Source organism: Anomaloglossus baeobatrachus, chromosome 6 (assembly GCF_048569485.1).
Source record: "Anomaloglossus baeobatrachus isolate aAnoBae1 chromosome 6, aAnoBae1.hap1, whole genome shotgun sequence".
Classification (NCBI taxonomy): Eukaryota; Metazoa; Chordata; class Amphibia; order Anura; family Aromobatidae; genus Anomaloglossus; species Anomaloglossus baeobatrachus.
Window position 1 is genome coordinate 398,438,962 of NC_134358.1, and position 6,000 is coordinate 398,444,961.

Consider the following 6,000-nt stretch of genomic DNA (forward strand, 5'->3'; position numbering starts at 1 on the left):
ACGCAACAACATTGCTAACGAGATGTCGCTGGGGTCACGGAATTCGTGACGCACATCTGGCATCGTTAGAGACATTGTTGCATGTGACACCTACCAGCGACTGCTAACTATCCAAAAAGCGGCACAAATCGTTGATTGTTGACACGTCGTTCATTTTCAAAATATTGTTGCTCGTTTTTGATGGGAATGTGTGGACCACAATAGCGCCGCTCAAAGTCAGAATTTACTTTGATATTTAAGTAATAACCAGGAGGTGAACAGCGGTTCCTAGTGGTGCAGTTTATATGGCAGAGTTGTTTTCTATGAATAGAATCACTAGGTAAGTATCTCTTGTAAAGTGTAAGCTCTTGTGCTTGGCAGAATTCTCTCTATCTTTCTTTTTTCTGTAGTGTGTAAACTATTATGGTCATTGGGGTCCTATCTGTCCTGTAGGGTGTTTAAAGGCCCCGTTATACGCAACGACATCGCTAACGAGATGTCGCTGGGGTCACGGAATTCGTGACGCACATCCGGCATTGTTAGCGACATCGTTGCGTGTGACACCTACCAGCGACCGTTAACAATCCGAAAAGCGGCACAAATCGTTGATTGTTGACTCGTCGTTCATTTTCAAAATATCGTTGCTCGTTTTGGACGCATGTCGTTCGTCGTTCCTGAGGCAGCACACATCGCTACGTGTGACACCCCGGGAACGACGAACAACATCGTTCCTGTGTCCTCCGGAAACAAGGTGGGAGTGACGTTCATGCAGCTGCTCTCCGCCCCTTCGCTTCTATTGGTGGCCCGCTGTGTGACGTCGCTGTGACATCGCATGAACCGCCCCCTTAAGAAAGAGATTGTTCGCCGGCCACAGCGACGTCATTAAGAAGGTATGTGCGTGTAACGCATACCAACGATATTGTTCGCCACAGGTAGCGATTTGCCCGTGATGCACGAACGACGGGGGCGGGTGCGATCGCTGCGTGTAAATCAGCCTTTAGGCTATGTGCCCACGGGGAAAGTGTCCTGGGGATATATCTACAGGACATTCCGCAGGATCTCCCAGAAATCCGTAGCACAACTTTGTCTGTTTTCATGTTGCGGATGTGCTGCGTTTGTATTGCGAAATGTCCTGCGGATATGCTGGGGTCATTCTGCATTGAGGATACAGTAGCATGGCTTCGGCACTGCATCCTCAATGCAGAACAAGTGCTGGAGTGATTGGGGACTTCATACTTACCTCCATCACGCAGCACTTCATTTTCCAGCCGTGTCTGTCAGTGTCTGCACTTTGCAGAAGAAGGTGGGCGGGCCTGAACAAGCTCCGGCTGTCACATGACCGGAGCTTGTGTAGGCCCCGCCCACCATCTCCTGCTGCATGCTCCTGGCTCCACCGTGCTCCTCTGCACCGGAGGAAGTGACTCCGGTGTCTGCTATCAAGGCAAGTAAGTATGGGACCCTACGGAAAAATCCGCAGGAATAATTGACATGCTGCAGGTTTTTCTGTAGAGAAATCCGCATTATTTCCGCTGCAGAAAAAAACGCAGCATGGGCACAGCAGTTCCAAAGTGCCATAGAAATGGCTGGGGACTCGCTGTACTGCGGATTTTTGAAAATTCCGCGGAATTTCCGTGAAAAAATCGTGGCAAATTTTCCGCAGCTTGGGCACATAGCCTTTGGGTCAGGCTGTCTCTTCTCACCCATGTGTATTTACCACGCAATTACAAGCTTTTCAGTATCGACGTTTGTGCAAATATATTCACTGCAAATCAAATGTTTCTGAAAAATGCTACAAAGTTGGTGAAACTAAATTTCACAAGATCCCCTGATCTCTACTAGTTAAAGGACTATAAAATGGAGTCATGGATACTGAACTGTGATCTTCATAAAAATAAAAAAGCCTATGTTCACCTTCAATGCTGTTCCAGAGATGTCAGAACTCGTGTTCCTGGGGCGCTGGCTTCCTCCTCCCAGCCTTTGGACAATGTCTTAAGGCAGGCAGAAGGAAGCCGGCGCTGATTGGTCACTGGGCTGGGGTGTCATAAGAATATCATGTGGGAACTGGGAACGCGAGTTCCGACATTGCTGGAACCGCATCGGCACTGGAGGTGAGTATAGAATTTTTTATTTTTATGGGGGCGCAAGTATTGGACAACCCCTTTAAAGGTAGCACGAAGCATGGAACATTTGGGAAAGTTTAGTTTACAGTTTTCCTTTAAAAGATTTTTTCTTTCAGGCAAAGGCTAAATTATGTCAGAATCATGCATACCAGTCTCACTTGTACACCATAAATTTTTGGTGGAATTTTTGCAAAATTTGCTACATTTTTTTTTATTGCAAAAAGGTTAAAGACACAAATAAAGTCTATTTTTTACTATTCACAAAATGTATGAACTACCATTTTGAAGAATTTGTCAGGAAAAAATGGCCAAAAACACCACAAGACAAAAAAAACCCACAAATGATGAATCAGCAAAAAATTCATTTTCATGTTGCAATTTACGCAATACATATGGCCTCTAAAATGTGACCTATTTATGTGAAACCACATCATGCAGAAAAAAACATAAACCACTAAAAGGTTAGAAAAATATAATACTACTTCCTTTGGTAAGTAACTTTGTCTCTTCATAAACTTTCCAAGAGTCATATTTTTTTCTGGCAACATAACCAAGTGAGGACTTTATTTTTGCGGAGTTGTAATTTTAAATGCTACAATTTGAAATTTTTTGAATGCTATAGGAGAGAAAAAAGCCCACAATTCTGCCATTGTTACCCGGGATTCATTCCAGTACCATTCACTGTGCAATAAAAATGATCTATTATTTTTATTATGTAACTCAGTATGGTTACAGTGATTACAAATTCATATTGCTTTTTATTGTTGACCGATGCACATTGACACCATTTGCAGCAAGATGATGCTGCAGGTCTTTGGAGGTGGTCTGTGGATTGTCCTTGACTGTTCTCACCATTCTTCTCTGCCTATCTGATATTTTTCTTGGCCTGCCACTTCTGGGCTTAACAAGAACTGTGTTCTTCCATTTCCTTTCTATATTCCTCACAGTGGAAACTGACAGTTTAAATCTCTGAGACAACTTTTTGTATCCTTCCCCTGAACAACTATGTTGAATAATCTTTGTTTTCAGATCATTTGAGAGTTGTTTTGAGGAGCCCATGATGCCACTCTTCATATGAGATTCAAATAGGACAACAACTTGCAAGTGGCCACCTTAAATACCTTTTCTCATGATTGGTTACACCTGCCTATGAAGTTCAAAGCTCAATGAGGTTACAAAACCAATTTAGTGCTTTAGTAAGTCAGTAAAAGTAGTTAGCAGTGTTCAAATCAAGAAATTGATAAGGGTGCCCATACTTTTGCACCGGTCAAATTTTGTTTACATGCGGATTGCACATTTTTTGTTAGTACAATAAACCTCATTGCAATCCAGAAATATTACTCAGTCCATCAGTTATTAGATATATGAAACTGAAATAGCTGTTGCAAAAACCCAAATTGTTATAAAGAAAAAAGGTTAACATTAATAGGGGTGCCCAAACTTTTTCATATGACTGTAAATGTAGTCATCAGTCTGCAAATCATAGAGAGATTCAACTGATAACGGTAGAGATAGGAGAGCTGACAGCAGCAGTGCCAGACTCAGTGTGGTTGATCAGTGATATGAAGTAGCTGATATCTGTTCTGCTGCATTTGAATTACACTTTTTTTAATCATTCTTCATGCACTAGAAAGCAGCAACTAAACCATTCAGCTCAGTATTTTATTTTTTAAGAAGAGGGGGATGATGAAAAAAGAATTCCCCAAAATACAGACATTTGACTTAAACTGTCTACCTCATAAAAAACCCTCTACCTGCATTTAAATGTTTTTTTTTAGGGGGGGAGCGGGCACATCTGTTTTACAAATTTAAAATATACCAATGGCAAATTTTATATGTGTTAAAGTTACACCACTATAGTGTTCTGATGCAAGTGCTGTTTTTTGGAAAGTGTACCTACGGTACTTAACATTTTCAGCTATATTCTTTCTCAGAAAAGATGTAGGTTGAATTTAAATCAGAAAAAAAGAAGATATTCTTTCAAAAATAAATACACATTTAACTTTTTACATACCTATTTTACTAGTACAATTTGACAACTATATATGTCACGATTATATTGCCGGTTGTTTTCACATTTTGCTTAGTTGGCGTGTATCCACAAATTTTGTTTATAGCCTTTATTTTTTTAAGAATAGAGTTTTAAAAATAAAAAAAAAACACATTTAACCATTTGCGTGGCTGTTAGATTACTCCAATTTGACAACTGTACATGCCATAACAATACTGTGGATTGTTGCTGCCTTTTTACATTTTGGGCATGTATCTACCTACCTTTGTTTTGTTCGTGTTTTTTTGTCAGAGGGATTTTGTTTTTGTTAAATAATAGAAAAAAAAAAATATTAAACTTAATGTACACATTCAGCTATGAGGCACCAAGATTTAGAACAAAGTCTAAGGAGAAAAACAGATGAGGTCATAAATAATACATTTTATTAATTAAAAATAAGACCACCAGCAGCCAGCAGATTACAGGCGGTATAAGGGTATCTCATGTGATAAAAATTAGAAATCATTGTGATATATATTAGGTCCGGAAGGGTAAATGAGGTACAAAGATAACTGAATTGTACAGAGAGATGGGACAAAAAGGTGAATGGGGGGGTCATACACAATCAGACACATGCAGATACAGTATGAGCAATAAAATGTCAGACAGCGTCAGGCACTTATAAATGCAGAGTGACATTATAGTGTCAAAAATGTATTTACGATATGAGATGGTTTAATGTCCGATAAGGTTCAATAAATATGATAAATAAGTGGTGCTAGACACTAATAGGTACAGGATGACAAGACATTGCTGGACCGTGTAAAGTCAGGTACTGATAAATACAGAGGGACAATATAATGTCACATATGTATACTGTGGTGTCCAGCCACAGTATGAAAAATATGAGTTCAGTAAATGCAGTGAGGCAGAGTAGTATGGTAAATAGCTATGGTGTAATGAGATAAGGGCAAGCCTATGACTGCAGTGTAACATAGCATATGATGTGTCATATAACCCTTAATGGGAACTGCAAAGGATGATGTAACTACTAAAGAAATCATGCAAATGAGAAAAAATGAGGTTACCTGGATCAAGATGAAGCCTGTGAGCACTAGAGATGAGCGAACCAGTCCCGGTTCGGCTCGAGGTCGGCTCGCCGAACGGGGGTCCCGTTCGAGTTCGGTTCGTCGAACGTTCGACGAACCGAACTCGAACGTATAGGCTATAATGGGAGGCAATCACAAACACATAAAAATGCATTATAAATGTACACAAACAGTTAATAAACATTGCCATAACACTTACCGGTCCTCGCGATCCCTTCTGCACTCTGTCTCCTGCCGCTATTCCATCCGATGATCGCTGAATCCTCCCGGTGACCTGCACTGCCAGCAGAGATGCAGGACCTATCGTGACGTCAAAATAGCCATGTGACCAGTCACGTGGCTATTATCTCATTGGCTACAGACTGGTCACATGACTCTGACACGTCATGTAGGACCTGCGAGTGCATCTCTCCGGTACACGGTGCACATATGTGTATCGCCGTGTACCGGCGACATGCTCTAGCACACGGTCGACTCCCCATTCCGTTAGGGACCGGCTGACACAGCCGGTCATTAACGGAGATCACCGTTGCCATAGCAACGCAGTTAGCGGTGACGTCACCGCTAACCGCGGCTCCGAGAGCACCGTTGCTATGGTAACACGTCTGTCAGCGTTACCGCTGTTACCGCTGACAGCCAGCACTGATCACTCACGGAGTGAAGGCTGTACGCTGCTTCCCGATTGTAGTGAGGATTGTACTGAGGATGAGGTTCCCCAGCCCATGATGGGCTGGTGAACCTCATCCTCACTACAATCGTCACTACTACTACACTAGTGAGGATTGTAGTGAGGATGAGATGC